Below are 20,003 nucleotides of genomic sequence, written 5' to 3' on the forward strand. Positions count from 1 at the left end.
AAACCTCCAGCCAGAGGTTATGATGAGTGTCTATATGGAAGAAGATGAGGGCCATGTGGCAGTGTTTTGGTTTGAATTGTGGTGTGGCAGTGGGAAGAGATGACTGGGTCCACCTGGGCTTGAACTCTGGTGTGAGTCCCCTTGGAGACTGAGTTCTGGAACTGACCTCAGAGAAGTATTGCCGTGAATAGTGTCGGGATGTTAGGAGGCCACGCATGAGAGTCGCCCTTGGAAACTGAGATCTAGGCCCAGGCTGGCTTTCCACAGAGCACTGGGAATCTCAGCCCGGATATCACATGATTTTATTCTTAAAGACCTGGCAGCCATCGTGGAGAGTCCAAACACACGTGGACCTCACATTGTAGACCTCAATGGGCCTGGCTTCCTGTGACCTTTTGGCCACTCTTTGGGAAGCCTTGTTTGTGAGAGTTCCCCAGAGCTTTCGTTGAAATGAGCTTCCTCACCATTTAATGGTTCCTGAAGGAATGGAAACCCACAGTGCCTCCAACTTCATCCTTTAAAAATGGCTAGCTAGATAAATACCATGACATTTTTGAAATTCCCATGACCAGGTGGCACTGGAGAACCTTTGGATGTCCTGTTGCTGATCATGAGTGTACCAGACAGTGCCTTGATTGACTGGGTTTCATGAAAATGGTGTAAAACAGAGATGCCAGTAAGTTGGGGCCTGCTGAGTAGTGGGCCTAGAGCAGTGGTGTGCAGGTGTGTGATAAAACATCTGTGGTGGGGCCATGTGGATCTGCCATTGGGTTCCAAATGGCTTGTGAGTGACATGGTGCAGTGAGCAGACCCTTCTATGTAAAGGCATCTTGTTATATGGAGAGGTTTCAGGGCAATGTTCAGAATCAGGTTGCTATGGTCAAGGGGGCAAGCTCTGTGGGATAGAAGCCTGGCTGGTGCATTCTCCTAGGACCTTGACCCACCACACGTGGCAGAACTCCCTCCAGCACTGTGTCCCAGTTGAACTCCTTGTATTTCCTGAAGCAAATTCCAAACTCCCAGTGCAGCAGCAAGAAACACCACGAAAAGTGGAGGATGACCAAATGGCTTCACAGTCCACACACGGAGACACTTAGACCCCAGTGGCCACAGTTTACCTGCAAAGAGAGAATTCAGCACTTCTGCCTCATGTTCATTGGAAAATCAGAAACCATGTCCTCCAGGTCACATAGATGCAGACCTGGTTTGATGGTCTCACTACAAAGGAAGCTAAAGCTCCTGACAACAACATATATTTCAAGTGCCCAACCTCAGAAGCAGTTTCTCACAAAGTCTTTAGGCCAGCAGAGCTCCACGTTTGTGGAGTGTTTACCCTGTCCCTTACTCATGGAAACTAGTCTACCACCTCCAAGGTTGTGAACTCCTGAGCATTTTCCATTCCACATATGTATTCACAGCATTTCTAACTCTTCTCCTCAAATTGTGTCTTACTTATTGTGAAGGTAATGTCAAGGCAATGTTCTGGATGAGAGTGGGAAGATTTTTTTGTAGCACATATTGGCCTACACATTGGATTCATTTTCCTATTTTCCGTTCGAAATACTGAATCCCTGACACTAACCCATACCCTACTAGATTGTGACTACGAATACTAATGTGATGGAGAAAAATAACTCAAACAGAATAGAAATACAGGCAGTTCAGAGCAGGCCTGGTGTATAGTTGGACTGGCCTTTGGCATTATAAAGTGTAGGTGTTATAAATCTAGTCCAATTTAATAGAAATAGTTCTCCATGTGTTTTGAATGTTAACAAATATGTGAATTCCTGTCTCCCTTTCTCTGTAGCCTATTCAGCAACATGCATTTTTACATGCACATATAGAATCCTACCTCCTATCCCACGTCCATTCTTGTGAGGTGGCTGACTTGGCAGATACAAACTGTGAGAAGAGATCACTCCTCCTAAACGCTGTTGGAACTGAGAATTCAACCTCCAGGTGAGCTTCCCACTTGAACAACATGATACATAAATACATGTTCAGTAAAATAAATATTTTTGGATCTGTGGATGATAAATATTTCATGATGAATTTCGATTGGCATATATATTTCTACTCTTTAATGTCTGTGTTTGTGTGTGTGTGTTGTTTTTTTTGTGTATATATATACACACACACACACACACATACACACACTCTTCAGATTTTTCAAAATATGAAATGTATGTGTCATATTATATACTCCCTAAATTCATTCATGTTCATATATGTGGATTTATAATCAACTTTTCACAAGATTATTCTCAGAAATAGTCATCCACCTGAAATACATATTTGTTTCCTAGTGCTGAAATCCTAATATTTCTACAGTAACTGACCCAGTTTAACATGAATGCAAGTAGATTCCTATGGGACATGATGTGTATTTTGACGTTCATTTTTATTCAACACTGGTACATTACTATTTCTTCAGTTGATGCACATCATAGGATATGTATTTCATCCTCAAGTTCACAAATTTCTAGGCATTTATTTCCCTTTCAATCACTTCCTGCTTCAGAACACATGTATTCCTCCACGTTTCTTGACTGGTCTTTTCATGAGACTTCTTTCCAAACACATTCTTTTCCATTTCCATAATCCCTTGTGAAGCAAAACTCACACCCCCTTCATGGTAAACCATAACCCCAATATCACCATTAGATGTATAACTGGTTAGAATGAATGGTTGTGTATCAATATTAGATTTCCTATATATTTTCAGATATCAATGGAATCCATTATTTAAATTGGAACCTGTTATAATATTTATTCACAGTATGGTCTATTCATGCATTATCTCTATATTCATAGACCCAGGGTACACCTATTTGTACCCCCAAAGGCTAATTTATATGTCTTCAACATATTACTCCCAGAAATGGTGGAAGAAACACTCATGTCACCTGATCTACATATACATTTTATCACAGTGATATTCTGGACACAAAATGCAAAGGTCACACTTATGATTGCACCAAAGCCTCATTGGAAAGTGAGCATGGATTACTAAAAACATCCTTGTCCAGGTTGCCTAATGCTCTCAAATGTCAATGTTATTGGTGACTACACATTTGTTTCTTCCTAAGATGATATATTCAACCTCAACCCTGTTGAAAATGTCTAATCCACTCACTCACTTTATACTTTTCCTGATTTCCTAATGTCTCTATTGATATCTGCTTTCCTACATATGTTCCCCAGTTCATCATTGTGACTGACTCTTCACATGTGCTGACGTTTACATTCACTCTCTAACCTACACCCTATTGCTAAAGAACTTTTGGTCCAAATTGTATACTCACTCTTCTTCCAAAACTTGCCAACTATCTTCCTAATCCTACCTACTATCCCTTTTTGACTGGATGTTCTCTTCTACATTCAATCATCCAAGGTACAAGGTCCTATGCCATTGTATATCGATTTATCTGAGACATCTGTGCAGAAAGTCATTCAAATCTAAGTATCCCAATCAAGGGCCCAATGCCCTTCTGGCCTTCAAATCTTACTTGGATTTCTGTTTTCATACATATATTTCACCTATATATTATTATAAATATCGCAGGTTCCCAATACCATTCTTCATCCAGCAGAGTGATTCCTAAGCCACATCAAACAGGTTCTTAACCCTAACCATACACTCTTCCCTCAATCTAACTTTACAGAAGAGCAGGGACAGAGTGGGTCTTACAATACAGGAATGTGGGGGATCTTCCACCTGCTGAGAACCTCAAAGGTCCATGCAGAAATGATCCCTGGAGAAGATGTAGGCAGCTATGAAGGACCTGAGAGAGCAGAAGTCATCTTCCATGGCAAACAACCTGGTCAGGATGAAGGGATGTGTCTGAATGAGCCTCTCTCTTCTTAATGTAGACAAGATGGACCAAAGCAGGCCTGTGTGGAGAGCTGTTCCTTGGTGCCTATGGTTGATATTCCATTCTAACTTGTGAAAGTGTCACAGGAAGGAGGGGCAGCCTCCATCTCATGGGAGCCTTGGAAGCAACTGTTAGGACACAGTGGTTGCCAAGGCAGTGACCTCATTCAGTTCCTGAAGGAAGTGACCTCACCTCACTTCCTTGGTGATGGAACTCTCTGAACTTGGGATCCAGGAAGCCAGGCACCCAGAGCCAGTCCCAGTCCCAGTCCCAGTGGGCTCACTTGTTTGGATTTACCAAGGACAGAGTCAGTCTTTCTTGGTACCCACTGAGGTGAGGATTGCCAAATGCCAGGAAAGCTCTGCAGAGGGGCCTTTCCTGAGAAAGCAGGTAGTGGCTCACCGCTGGCTCCTGACAACTTCACAGAGTTGGCCAAGGAGGCCAGACGTGAGACAGGACAGGCCCTTTCGGGGGAACATCATATGGCCCAGCAGTCAGACGACACTCCGGGTAGTCACAGACCAACTTGGAAGGAGGTGCCTTTGTGGGTGTGGGTGTGAGTTTGTGGTTTTGTCTCATGTTCTGAGAATAGGTAGGAAAGGCGGTTTGTTTGGTTTGGAGTGGACTGTTTCTAGTAAGGCTTTTGACAAGGCGAGTGTTTCTATGTTTGTGTATCCCACTGTGTCCCTGGTTGTAGACATTAGAAAAGAGAATGCATCAATGGATGTGTCCTGTCTAGTAGAAAGCTTCCCAGCATTCATCCTGCCCAATTTATGAATGGACTGCGGCTTGCCTTATGGATGGGCAACACCTACTATCTTCCTAAGTTCCTGTTTTCTTTCTGAATTCTGGCCACTCTCCAGAATAGGCTCATGGTTTTGTGTCCAAGATATGTACCACCTCCAAGCTCGGTGACATGGCCATGTACTGGATAGTTGAAAGGAATGGTGAGCATCTCAGAAAACTCAGATATCAGTGTGACCAGGAAAGTCTCCCTGGAGAAACCCTGCTTTGGGCCTTTGGCTTACCTATCCTTCTGTGGCCCTGAATGTCAGGAAGGCCTTTGCCTCAGGGCACCCCTTTGTGAAGCCTGAAGAAAACAGTTTTCAAATGGAAATGAATGGGCATCACCTGTGGCTCTTTGCTTAATTGCTTTGCAAAGGGATGTGTCTGAATCAGCCTCTTGGCCCTGTGTGAGGCTGTGGCTTAGATTGTCAGCACCTGGTGGATCCAAAGAAAGATCCCATGTGTGCATCCAAAGCCAAATTGGCACAAAAGCAGTCATCCTGGATGAGGTCTCTCGCCTTCCTCTGTAAGGTTCCTGACCTCCATCAAGTGAGAATAGGGATCCTTTGTGTCAAATGAGTCCTTCAAAGCCATGCAGAGGCTAGCCCATAGGTGCTTGGGTTTTCTCATGACTCCAGGTCACACAAAGAATCTATACCCGGCAGTCAGTAGGCCTCCAATTGGAGAAGTAGAGCAGTATTAAAGGCAGGCCTATTTGATCACTCCAGGTCCACAGGAAGGGTGTCCAGTCCACCCTACATTAGGCAAATGAGAGGCAAGGGAGCTTATTGTGGACACTGTCTTGGGCTGTGCCCCTCATGGAAACCTCCAGCCAGAGGCTATGATGAGTGTCTATATGGAAGAAGATGAGGGCCATGTGGCAGTGTTTTGGTTTGAATTGTGGTGTGGCAGTGGGAAGAGATGACTGGGTCCACCTGGGCTTGAACTCTGGTGTGAGTCCCCTTGGAGACTGAGTTCTGGAACTGACCTCAGAGAAGTATTGCCGTGAATAGTGTCGGGATGTTAGGAGGCCACGCATGAGAGTCGCCCTTGGAAACTGAGATCTAGGCCCAGGCTGGCTTTCCACAGAGCACTGGGAATCTCAGCCCGGATATCACATGATTTTATTCTTAAAGACCTGGCAGCCATCGTGGAGAGTCCAAACACACGTGGACCTCACATTGTAGACCTCAATGGGCCTGGCTTCCTGTGACCTTTTGGCCACTCTTTGGGAAGCCTTGTTTGTGAGAGTTCCCCAGAGCTTTCGTTGAAATGAGCTTCCTCACCATTGAATGGTTCCTGAAGGAATGGAAACCCACAGTGCCTCCAACTTCATCCTTTAAAAATGGCTAGCTAGATAAATACCATGACATTTTTGAAATTCCCATGACCAGGTGGCACTGGAGAACCTTTGGATGTCCTGTTGCTGATCATGAGTGTACCAGACAGTGCCTTGATTGACTGGGTTTCATGAAAATGGTGTAAAACAGAGATGCCAGTAAGTTGGGGCCTGCTGAGTAGTGGGCCTAGAGCAGTGGTGTGCAGGTGTGTGATAAAACATCTGTGGTGGGGCCATGTGGATCTGCCATTGGGTTCCAAATGGCTTGTGACTGACATGGTGCAGTGAGCAGACCCTTCTATGTAAAGGCATCTTGTTATATGGAGAGGTTTCAGGGCAATGTTCAGAATCAGGTTGCTATGGTCAAGGGGGCAAGCTCTGTGGGATAGAAGCCTGGCTGGTGCATTCTCCTAGGACCTTGACCCACCACACGTGGCAGAACTCCCTCCAGCACTGTGTCCCAGTTGAACTCCTTGTATTTCCTGAAGCAAATTCCAAACTCCCAGTGCAGCAGCAAGAAACACCACGAAAAGTGGAGGATGACCAAATGGCTTCACAGTCCACACACGGAGACACTTAGACCCCAGTGGCCACAGTTTACCTGCAAAGAGAGAATTCAGCACTTCTGCCTCATGTTCATTGGAAAATCAGAAACCATGTCCTCCAGGTCACATAGATGCAGACCTGGTTTGATGGTCTCACTACAAAGGAAGCTAAAGCTCCTGACAACAACATATATTTCAAGTGCCCAACCTCAGAAGCAGTTTCTCACAAAGTCTTTAGGCCAGCAGAGCTCCACGTTTGTGGAGTGTTTACCCTGTCCCTTACTCATGGAAACTAGTCTACCACCTCCAAGGTTGTGAACTCCTGAGCATTTTCCATTCCACATATGTATTCACAGCATTTCTAACTCTTCTCCTCAAATTGTGTCTTACTTATTGTGAAGGTAATGTCAAGGCAATGTTCTGGATGAGAGTGGGAAGATTTTTTTGTAGCACATATTGGCCTACACATTGGATTCATTTTCCTATTTTCCGTTCGAAATACTGAATCCCTGACACTAACCCATACCCTACTAGATTGTGACTACGAATACTAATGTGATGGAGAAAAATAACTCAAACAGAATAGAAATACAGGCAGTTCAGAGCAGGCCTGGTGTATAGTTGGACTGGCCTTTGGCATTATAAAGTGTAGGTGTTATAAATCTAGTCCAATTTAATAGAAATAGTTCTCCATGTGTTTTGAATGTTAACAAATATGTGAATTCCTGTCTCCCTTTCTCTGTAGCCTATTCAGCAACATGCATTTTTACATGCACATATAGAATCCTACCTCCTATCCCACGTCCATTCTTGTGAGGTGGCTGACTTGGCAGATACAAACTGTGAGAAGAGATCACTCCTCCTAAACGCTGTTGGAACTGAGAATTCAACCTCCAGGTGAGCTTCCCACTTGAACAACATGATACATAAATACATGTTCAGTAAAATAAATATTTTTGGATCTGTGGATGATAAATATTTCATGATGAATTTCGATTGGCATATATATTTCTACTCTTTAATGTCTGTGTTTGTGTGTGTGTGTTGTTTTTTTTGTGTATATATATACACACACACACACACACATACACACACTCTTCAGATTTTTCAAAATATGAAATGTATGTGTCATATTATATACTCCCTAAATTCATTCATGTTCATATATGTGGATTTATAATCAACTTTTCACAAGATTATTCTCAGAAATAGTCATCCACCTGAAATACATATTTGTTTCCTAGTGCTGAAATCCTAATATTTCTACAGTAACTGACCCAGTTTAACATGAATGCAAGTAGATTCCTATGGGACATGATGTGTATTTTGACGTTCATTTTTATTCAACACTGGTACATTACTATTTCTTCAGTTGATGCACATCATAGGATATGTATTTCATCCTCAAGTTCACAAATTTCTAGGCATTTATTTCCCTTTCAATCACTTCCTGCTTCAGAACACATGTATTCCTCCACGTTTCTTGACTGGTCTTTTCATGAGACTTCTTTCCAAACACATTCTTTTCCATTTCCATAATCCCTTGTGAAGCAAAACTCACACCCCCTTCATGGTAAACCATAACCCCAATATCACCATTAGATGTATAACTGGTTAGAATGAATGGTTGTGTATCAATATTAGATTTCCTATATATTTTCAGATATCAATGGAATCCATTATTTAAATTGGAACCTGTTATAATATTTATTCACAGTATGGTCTATTCATGCATTATCTCTATATTCATAGACCCAGGGTACACCTATTTGTACCCCCAAAGGCTAATTTATATGTCTTCAACATATTACTCCCAGAAATGGTGGAAGAAACACTCATGTCACCTGATCTACATATACATTTTATCACAGTGATATTCTGGACACAAAATGCAAAGGTCACACTTATGATTGCACCAAAGCCTCATTGGAAAGTGAGCATGGATTACTAAAAACATCCTTGTCCAGGTTGCCTAATGCTCTCAAATGTCAATGTTATTGGTGACTACACATTTGTTTCTTCCTAAGATGATATATTCAACCTCAACCCTGTTGAAAATGTCTAATCCACTCACTCACTTTATACTTTTCCTGATTTCCTAATGTCTCTATTGATATCTGCTTTCCTACATATGTTCCCCAGTTCATCATTGTGACTGACTCTTCACATGTGCTGACGTTTACATTCACTCTCTAACCGACACCCTATTGCTAAAGAACTTTTGGTCCAAATTGTATACTCACTCTTCTTCCAAAACTTGCCAACTATCTTCCTAATCCTACCTACTATCCCTTTTTGACTGGATGTTCTCTTCTACATTCAATCATCCAAGGTACAAGGTCCTATGCCATTGTATATCGATTTATCTGAGACATCTGTGCAGAAAGTCATTCAAATCTAAGTATCCCAATCAAGGGCCCAATGCCCTTCTGGCCTTCAAATCTTACTTGGATTTCTGTTTTCATACATATATTTCACCTATATATTATTATAAATATCGCAGGTTCCCAATACCATTCTTCATCCAGCAGAGTGATTCCTAAGCCACATCAAACAGGTTCTTAACCCTAACCATACACTCTTCCCTCAATCTAACTTTACAGAAGAGCAGGGACAGAGTGGGTCTTACAATACAGGAATGTGGGGGATCTTCCACCTGCTGAGAACCTCAAAGGTCCATGCAGAAATGATCCCTGGAGAAGATGTAGGCAGCTATGAAGGACCTGAGAGAGCAGAAGTCATCTTCCATGGCAAACAACCTGGTCAGGATGAAGGGATGTGTCTGAATGAGCCTCTCTCTTCTTAATGTAGACAAGATGGACCAAAGCAGGCCTGTGTGGAGAGCTGTTCCTTGGTGCCTATGGTTGATATTCCATTCTAACTTGTGAAAGTGTCACAGGAAGGAGGGGCAGCCTCCATCTCATGGGAGCCTTGGAAGCAACTGTTAGGACACAGTGGTTGCCAAGGCAGTGACCTCATTCAGTTCCTGAAGGAAGTGACCTCACCTCACTTCCTTGGTGATGGAACTCTCTGAACTTGGGATCCAGGAAGCCAGGCACCCAGAGCCAGTCCCAGTCCCAGTCCCAGTGGGCTCACTTGTTTGGATTTACCAAGGACAGAGTCAGTCTTTCTTGGTACCCACTGAGGTGAGGATTGCCAAATGCCAGGAAAGCTCTGCAGAGGGGCCTTTCCTGAGAAAGCAGGTAGTGGCTCACCGCTGGCTCCTGACAACTTCACAGAGTTGGCCAAGGAGGCCAGACGTGAGACAGGACAGGCCCTTTCGGGGGAACATCATATGGCCCAGCAGTCAGACGACACTCCGGGTAGTCACAGACCAACTTGGAAGGAGGTGCCTTTGTGGGTGTGGGTGTGAGTTTGTGGTTTTGTCTCATGTTCTGAGAATAGGTAGGAAAGGCGGTTTGTTTGGTTTGGAGTGGACTGTTTCTAGTAAGGCTTTTGACAAGGCGAGTGTTTCTATGTTTGTGTATCCCACTGTGTCCCTGGTTGTAGACATTAGAAAAGAGAATGCATCAATGGATGTGTCCTGTCTAGTAGAAAGCTTCCCAGCATTCATCCTGCCCAATTTATGAATGGACTGCGGCTTGCCTTATGGATGGGCAACACCTACTATCTTCCTAAGTTCCTGTTTTCTTTCTGAATTCTGGCCACTCTCCAGAATAGGCTCATGGTTTTGTGTCCAAGATATGTACCACCTCCAAGCTCGGTGACATGGCCATGTACTGGATAGTTGAAAGGAATGGTGAGCATCTCAGAAAACTCAGATATCAGTGTGACCAGGAAAGTCTCCCTGGAGAAACCCTGCTTTGGGCCTTTGGCTTACCTATCCTTCTGTGGCCCTGAATGTCAGGAAGGCCTTTGCCTCAGGGCACCCCTTTGTGAAGCCTGAAGAAAACAGTTTTCAAATGGAAATGAATGGGCATCACCTGTGGCTCTTTGCTTAATTGCTTTGCAAAGGGATGTGTCTGAATCAGCCTCTTGGCCCTGTGTGAGGCTGTGGCTTAGATTGTCAGCACCTGGTGGATCCAAAGAAAGATCCCATGTGTGCATCCAAAGCCAAATTGGCACAAAAGCAGTCATCCTGGATGAGGTCTCTCGCCTTCCTCTGTAAGGTTCCTGACCTCCATCAAGTGAGAATAGGGATCCTTTGTGTCAAATGAGTCCTTCAAAGCCATGCAGAGGCTAGCCCATAGGTGCTTGGGTTTTCTCATGACTCCAGGTCACACAAAGAATCTATACCCGGCAGTCAGTAGGCCTCCAATTGGAGAAGTAGAGCAGTATTAAAGGCAGGCCTATTTGATCACTCCAGGTCCACAGGAAGGGTGTCCAGTCCACCCTACATTAGGCAAATGAGAGGCAAGGGAGCTTATTGTGGACACTGTCTTGGGCTGTGCCCCTCATGGAAACCTCCAGCCAGAGGTTATGATGAGTGTCTATATGGAAGAAGATGAGGGCCATGTGGCAGTGTTTTGGTTTGAATTGTGGTGTGGCAGTGGGAAGAGATGACTGGGTCCACCTGGGCTTGAACTCTGGTGTGAGTCCCCTTGGAGACTGAGTTCTGGAACTGACCTCAGAGAAGTATTGCCGTGAATAGTGTCGGGATGTTAGGAGGCCACGCATGAGAGTCGCCCTTGGAAACTGAGATCTAGGCCCAGGCTGGCTTTCCACAGAGCACTGGGAATCTCAGCCCGGATATCACATGATTTTATTCTTAAAGACCTGGCAGCCATCGTGGAGAGTCCAAACACACGTGGACCTCACATTGTAGACCTCAATGGGCCTGGCTTCCTGTGACCTTTTGGCCACTCTTTGGGAAGCCTTGTTTGTGAGAGTTCCCCAGAGCTTTCGTTGAAATGAGCTTCCTCACCATTGAATGGTTCCCGAAGGAATGGAAACCCACAGTGCCTCCAACTTCATCCTTTAAAAATGGCTAGCTAGATAAATACCATGACATTTTTTAAATTCCCATGACCAGGTGGCACTGGAGAACCTTTGGATGTCCTGTTGCTGATCATGAGTGTACCACACAGTGCCTTGATTGACTGGGTTTCATGAAAATGGTGTAAAACAGAGATGCCAGTAAGTTGGGGCCTGCTGAGTAGTGGGCCTAGAGCAGTGGTGTGCAGGTGTGTGATAAAACATCTGTGGTGGGGCCATGTGGATCTGCCATTGGGTTCCAAATGGCTTGTGACTGACATGGTGCAGTGAGCAGACCCTTCTATGTAAAGGCATCTTGTTATATGGAGAGGTTTCAGGGCAATGTTCAGAATCAGGTTGCTATGGTCAAGGGGGCAAGCTCTGTGGGATAGAAGCCTGGCTGGTGCATTCTCCTAGGACCTTGACCCACCACACGTGGCAGAACTCCCTCCAGCACTGTGTCCCAGTTGAACTCCTTGTATTTCCTGAAGCAAATTCCAAACTCCCAGTGCAGCAGCAAGAAACACCACGAAAAGTGGAGGATGACCAAATGGCTTCACAGTCCACACACGGAGACACTTAGACCCCAGTGGCCACAGTTTACCTGCAAAGAGAGAATTCAGCACTTCTGCCTCATGTTCATTGGAAAATCAGAAACCATGTCCTCCAGGTCACATAGATGCAGACCTGGTTTGATGGTCTCACTACAAAGGAAGCTAAAGCTCCTGACAACAACATATATTTCAAGTGCCCAACCTCAGAAGCAGTTTCTCACAAAGTCTTTAGGCCAGCAGAGCTCCACGTTTGTGGAGTGTTTACCCTGTCCCTTACTCATGGAAACTAGTCTACCACCTCCAAGGTTGTGAACTCCTGAGCATTTTCCATTCCACATATGTATTCACAGCATTTCTAACTCTTCTCCTCAAATTGTGTCTTACTTATTGTGAAGGTAATGTCAAGGCAATGTTCTGGATGAGAGTGGGAAGATTTTTTTGTAGCACATATTGGCCTACACATTGGATTCATTTTCCTATTTTCCGTTCGAAATACTGAATCCCTGACACTAACCCATACCCTACTAGATTGTGACTACGAATACTAATGTGATGGAGAAAAATAACTCAAACAGAATAGAAATACAGGCAGTTCAGAGCAGGCCTGGTGTATAGTTGGACTGGCCTTTGGCATTATAAAGTGTAGGTGTTATAAATCTAGTCCAATTTAATAGAAATAGTTCTCCATGTGTTTTGAATGTTAACAAATATGTGAATTCCTGTCTCCCTTTCTCTGTAGCCTATTCAGCAACATGCATTTTTACATGCACATATAGAATCCTACCTCCTATCCCACGTCCATTCTTGTGAGGTGGCTGACTTGGCAGATACAAACTGTGAGAAGAGATCACTCCTCCTAAACGCTGTTGGAACTGAGAATTCAACCTCCAGGTGAGCTTCCCACTTGAACAACATGATACATAAATACATGTTCAGTAAAATAAATATTTTTGGATCTGTGGATGATAAATATTTCATGATGAATTTCGATTGGCATATATATTTCTACTCTTTAATGTCTGTGTTTGTGTGTGTGTTTTTCTTTTGTGTATATATATATATATATATATATATATATATATATATATATACACACACACACACACACACACACACATACACACACTCTCCAGATTTTTCAAAATATGAAATGTATGTGTCATATTATATACTCCCTAAATTCATTCATGTTCATATATGTGGATTTATAATCAACTTTTCACAAGATTATTCTCAGAAATAGTCATCCACCTGAAATACATATTTGTTTCCTAGTGCTGAAATCCTAATATTTCTACAGTAACTGACCCAGTTTAACATGAATGCAAGTAGATTCCTATGGGACATGATGTGTATTTTGACGTTCATTTTTATTCAACACTGGTACATTACTATTTCTTCAGTTGATGCACATCATAGGATATGTATTTCATCCTCAAGTTCACAAATTTCTAGGCATTTATTTCCCTTTCAATCACTTCCTGCTTCAGAACACATGTATTCCTCCACGTTTCTTGACTGGTCTTTTCATGAGACTTCTTTCCAAACACATTCTTTTCCATTTCCATAATCCCTTGTGAAGCAAAACTCACACCCCCTTCATGGTAAACCATAACCCCAATATCACCATTAGATGTATAACTGGTTAGAATGAATGGTTGTGTATCAATATTAGATTTCCTATATATTTTCAGATGTCAATGCAATCCATTATTTAAAGTGGAACCTGTTATACTATTTATTCACAGTATGGTCTATTCATGCATTATCTCTATATTCATAGACCCAGGGTACACCTATTTGTACCCCCAAAGGCTAATTTATATGTCTTCAACATATTACTCCCAGAAATGGTGGAAGAAACACTCATGTCACCTGATCTACATATACATTTTATCACAGTGATATTCTGGACACAAAATGCAAAGGTCACACTTATGATTGCACCAAAGCCTCATTGGAAAGTGAGCATGGATTACTAAAAACATCCTTGTCCAGGTTGCCTAATGCTCTCAAATGTCAATGCTATTGGTGACTACACATTTGTTTCTTCCTAAGATGATATATTCAACCTCAACCCTGTTGAAAATGTCTAATCCACTCACTCACTTTATACTTTTCCTGATTTCCTAATGTCTCTATTGATATCTGCTTTCCTACATATGTTCCCCAGTTCATCATTGTGACTGACTCTTCACATGTGCTGACGTTTACATTCACTCTCTAACCGACACCCTATTGCTAAAGAACTTTTGGTCCAAATTGCATACTCACTCTTCTTCCAAAACTTACCAACTATCTTCCTAATCCTACCTACTATCCCTTTTTGACTGGATGTTCTCTTCTACATTCAATCATCCAAGGTACAAGGTCCCATGCCATTGTTTATCGATTTATCTGAGACATCTGTGCAGAAAGTCATTCAAATCTAAGTATCCCAATCAAGGGCCCAATGCCCTTCTGGCCTTCAAATCTTACTTGGATTTCTGTTTTCAGACATATATTTCACCTATATATTATTATAAATATCGCAGGTTCCCAATACCATTCTTCATCCAGCAGAGTGATTCCTAAGCCACATCAAACAGGTTCTTAACCCTAACCATACACTCTTCCCTCAATCTAACTTTACAGAAGAGCAGGGACAGAGTGGGTCTTACAATACAGGAATGTGGGGGATCTTCCACCTGCTGAGAACCTCAAAGGTCCATGCAGAAATGATCCCTGGAGAAGATGTAGGCAGCTATGAAGGACCTGAGAGAGCAGAAGTCATCTTCCATGGCAAACAACCTGGTCAGGATGAAGGGATGTGTCTGAATGAGCCTCTCTCTTCTTAATGTAGACAAGATGGACCAAAGCAGGCCTGTGTGGAGAGCTGTTCCTTGGTGCCTATGGTTGATATTCCATTCTAACTTGTGAAGGTGTCACAGGAAGGAGGGGCAGCCTCCATCTCATGGGAGCCTTGGAAGCAACTGTTAGGACACAGTGGTTGCCAAGGCAGTGACCTCATTCAGTTCCTGAAGGAAGTGACCTCACCTCACTTCCTTGGTGATGGAACTCTCTGAACTTGGGATCCAGGAAGCCAGGCACCCAGAGCCAGTCCCAGTCCCAGTCCCAGTGGGCTCACTTGTTTGGATTTACCAAGGACAGAGTCAGTCTTTCTTGGTACCCACTGAGGTGAGGATTGCCAAATGCCAGGAAAGCTCTGCAGAGGGGCCTTTCCTGAGAAAGCAGGTAGTGGCTCACCGCTGGCTCCTGACAACTTCACAGAGTTGGCCAAGGAGGCCAGACGTGAGACAGGACAGGCCCTTTCGGGGGAACATCATATGGCCCAGCAGTCAGACGACACTCCGGGTAGTCACAGACCAACTTGGAAGGAGGTGCCTTTGTGGGTGTGGGTGTGAGTTTGTGGTTTTGTCTCATGTTCTGAGAATAGGTAGGAAAGGCGGTTTGTTTGGTTTGGAGTGGACTGTTTCTAGTAAGGCTTTTGACAAGGCGAGTGTTTCTATGTTTGTGTATCCCACTGTGTCCCTGGTTGTAGACATTAGAAAAGAGAATGCATCAATGGATGTGTCCTGTCTAGTAGAAAGCTTCCCAGCATTCATCCTGCCCAATTTATGAATGGTCTGCGGCTTGCCTTATGGATGGGCAACACCTACTATCTTCCTAAGTTCCTGTTTTCTTTCTGAATTCTGGCCACTCTCCAGAATAGGCTCATGGTTTTGTGTCCAAGATATGTACCACCTCCAAGCTCGGTGACATGGCCATGTACTGGATAGTTGAAAGGAATGGTGAGCATCTCAGAAAACTCAGATATCAGTGTGACCAGGAAAGTCTCCCTGGAGAAACCCTGCTTTGGGCCTTTGGCTTACCTATCCTTCTGTGGCCCTGAATGTCAGGAAGGCCTTTGCCTCAGGGCACCCCTTTGTGAAGCCTGAAGAAAACAGTTTTCAAATGGAAATGAATGGGCATCACCTGTGGCTCTTTGCTTAATTGCTTTGCAAAGGGATGTGTCTGAATCAGCCTCTTGGCCCTGTGTGAGGCTGTGGCTTAGATTGTCAGCACCTGGTGGATCCAAAGAAAGATCCCATGTGTGCATCCAAAGCCAAATTGGCACAAAAGCAGTCATCCTGGATGAGGTCTCTCGCCTTCCTCTGTAAGGTTCCTGACCTCCATCAAGTGAGAATAGGGATCCTTTGTGTCAAATGAGTCCTTCAAAGCCATGCAGAGGCTAGCCCATAGGTGCTTGGGTTTTCTCATGACTCCAGGTCACACAAAGAATCTATACCCGGCAGTCAGTAGGCCTCCAATTGGAGAAGTAGAGCAGTATTAAAGGCAGGCCTATTTGATCACTCCAGGTCCACAGGAAGGGTGTCCAGTCCACCCTACATTAGGCAAATGAGAGGCAAGGGAGCTTATTGTGGACACTGTCTTGGGCTGTGCCCCTCATGGAAACCTCCAGCCAGAGGTTATGATGAGTGTCTATATGGAAGAAGATGAGGGCCATGTGGCAGTGTTTTGGTTTGAATTGTGGTGTGGCAGTGGGAAGAGATGACTGGGTCCACCTGGGCTTGAACTCTGGTGTGAGTCCCCTTGGAGACTGAGTTCTGGAACTGACCTCAGAGAAGTATTGCCGTGAATAGTGTCGGGATGTTAGGAGGCCACGCATGAGAGTCGCCCTTGGAAACTGAGATCTAGGCCCAGGCTGGCTTTCCACAGAGCACTGGGAATCTCAGCCCGGATATCACATGATTTTATTCTTAAAGACCTGGCAGCCATCGTGGAGAGTCCAAACACACGTGGACCTCACATTGTAGACCTCAATGGGCCTGGCTTCCTGTGACCTTTTGGCCACTCTTTGGGAAGCCTTGTTTGTGAGAGTTCCCCAGAGCTTTCGTTGAAATGAGCTTCCTCACCATTGAATGGTTCCCGAAGGAATGGAAACCCACAGTGCCTCCAACTTCATCCTTTAAAAATGGCTAGCTAGATAAATACCATGACATTTTTTAAATTCCCATGACCAGGTGGCACTGGAGAACCTTTGGATGTCCTGTTGCTGATCATGAGTGTACCACACAGTGCCTTGATTGACTGGGTTTCATGAAAATGGTGTAAAACAGAGATGCCAGTAAGTTGGGGCCTGCTGAGTAGTGGGCCTAGAGCAGTGGTGTGCAGGTGTGTGATAAAACATCTGTGGTGGGGCCATGTGGATCTGCCATTGGGTTCCAAATGGCTTGTGACTGACATGGTGCAGTGAGCAGACCCTTCTATGTAAAGGCATCTTGTTATATGGAGAGGTTTCAGGGCAATGTTCAGAATCAGGTTGCTATGGTCAAGGGGGCAAGCTCTGTGGGATAGAAGCCTGGCTGGTGCATTCTCCTAGGACCTTGACCCACCACACGTGGCAGAACTCCCTCCAGCACTGTGTCCCAGTTGAACTCCTTGTATTTCCTGAAGCAAATTCCAAACTCCCAGTGCAGCAGCAAGAAACACCACGAAAAGTGGAGGATGACCAAATGGCTTCACAGTCCACACACGGAGACACTTAGACCCCAGTGGCCACAGTTTACCTGCAAAGAGAGAATTCAGCACTTCTGCCTCATGTTCATTGGAAAATCAGAAACCATGTCCTCCAGGTCACATAGATGCAGACCTGGTTTGATGGTCTCACTACAAAGGAAGCTAAAGCTCCTGACAACAACATATATTTCAAGTGCCCAACCTCAGAAGCAGTTTCTCACAAAGTCTTTAGGCCAGCAGAGCTCCACGTTTGTGGAGTGTTTACCCTGTCCCTTACTCATGGAAACTAGTCTACCACCTCCAAGGTTGTGAACTCCTGAGCATTTTCCATTCCACATATGTATTCACAGCATTTCTAACTCTTCTCCTCAAATTGTGTCTTACTTATTGTGAAGGTAATGTCAAGGCAATGTTCTGGATGAGAGTGGGAAGATTTTTTTGTAGCACATATTGGCCTACACATTGGATTCATTTTCCTATTTTCCGTTCGAAATACTGAATCCCTGACACTAACCCATACCCTACTAGATTGTGACTACGAATACTAATGTGATGGAGAAAAATAACTCAAACAGAATAGAAATACAGGCAGTTCAGAGCAGGCCTGGTGTATAGTTGGACTGGCCTTTGGCATTATAAAGTGTAGGTGTTATAAATCTAGTCCAATTTAATAGAAATAGTTCTCCATGTGTTTTGAATGTTAACAAATATGTGAATTCCTGTCTCCCTTTCTCTGTAGCCTATTCAGCAACATGCATTTTTACATGCACATATAGAATCCTACCTCCTATCCCACGTCCATTCTTGTGAGGTGGCTGACTTGGCAGATACAAACTGTGAGAAGAGATCACTCCTCCTAAACGCTGTTGGAACTGAGAATTCAACCTCCAGGTGAGCTTCCCACTTGAACAACATGATACACAAATACATGTTCAGTAAAATAAATATTTTTGGATCTGTGGATGATAAATATTTCATGATGAATTTCGATTGGCATATATATTTCTACTCTTTAATGTCTGTGTTTGTGTGTGTGTTTTTCTTTTGTGTATATATATATATATATATATATATATATATATATATATACACACACACACACACACACACACACATACACACACTCTCCAGATTTTTCAAAATATGAAATGTATGTGTCATATTATATACTCCCTAAATTCATTCATGTTCATATATGTGGATTTATAATCAACTTTTCACAAGATTATTCTCAGAAATAGTCATCCACCTGAAATACATATTTGTTTCCTAGTGCTGAAATCCTAATATTTCTACAGTAACTGACCCAGTTTAACATGAATGCAAGTAGATTCCTATGGGACATGATGTGTATTTTGACGTTCATTTTTATTCAACACTGGTACATTACTATTTCTTCAGTTGATGCACATCATAGGATATGTATTTCATCCTCAAGTTCACAAATTTCTAGGCATTTATTTCCCTTTCAATCACTTCCTGCTTCAGAACACATGTATTCCTCCACGTTTCTTGACTGGTCTTTTCATGAGACTTCTTTCCAAACACATTCTTTTCCATTTCCATAATCCCTTGTGAAGCAAAACTCACACCCCCTTCATGGTAAACCATAACCCCAATATCACCATTAGATGTATAACTGGTTAGAATGAATGGTTGTGTATCAATATTAGATTTCCTATATATTTTCAGATGTCAATGCAATCCATTATTTAAAGTGGAACCTGTTATACTATTTATTCACAGTATGGTCTATTCATGCATTATCTCTATATTCATAGACCCAGGGTACACCTATTTGTACCCCCAAAGGCTAATTTATATGTCTTCAACATATTACTCCCAGAAATGGTGGAAGAAACACTCATGTCACCTGATCTACATATACATTTTATCACAGTGATATTCTGGACACAAAATGCAAAGGTCACACTTATGATTGCACCAAAGCCTCATTGGAAAGTGAGCATGGATTACTAAAAACATCCTTGTCCAGGTTGCCTAATGCTCTCAAATGTCAATGCTATTGGTGACTACACATTTGTTTCTTCCTAAGATGATATATTCAACCTCAACCCTGTTGAAAATGTCTAATCCACTCACTCACTTTATACTTTTCCTGATTTCCTAATGTCTCTATTGATATCTGCTTTCCTACATATGTTCCCCAGTTCATCATTGTGACTGACTCTTCACATGTGCTGACGTTTACATTCACTCTCTAACCGACACCCTATTGCTAAAGAACTTTTGGTCCAAATTGCATACTCACTCTTCTTCCAAAACTTACCAACTATCTTCCTAATCCTACCTACTATCCCTTTTTGACTGGATGTTCTCTTCTACATTCAATCATCCAAGGTACAAGGTCCCATGCCATTGTTTATCGATTTATCTGAGACATCTGTGCAGAAAGTCATTCAAATCTAAGTATCCCAATCAAGGGCCC

Source organism: Spermophilus citellus, assembly GCF_964194105.1.
Source record: "Spermophilus citellus genome assembly, chromosome: 12".
Taxonomy (NCBI): Eukaryota; Metazoa; Chordata; class Mammalia; order Rodentia; family Sciuridae; genus Spermophilus; species Spermophilus citellus.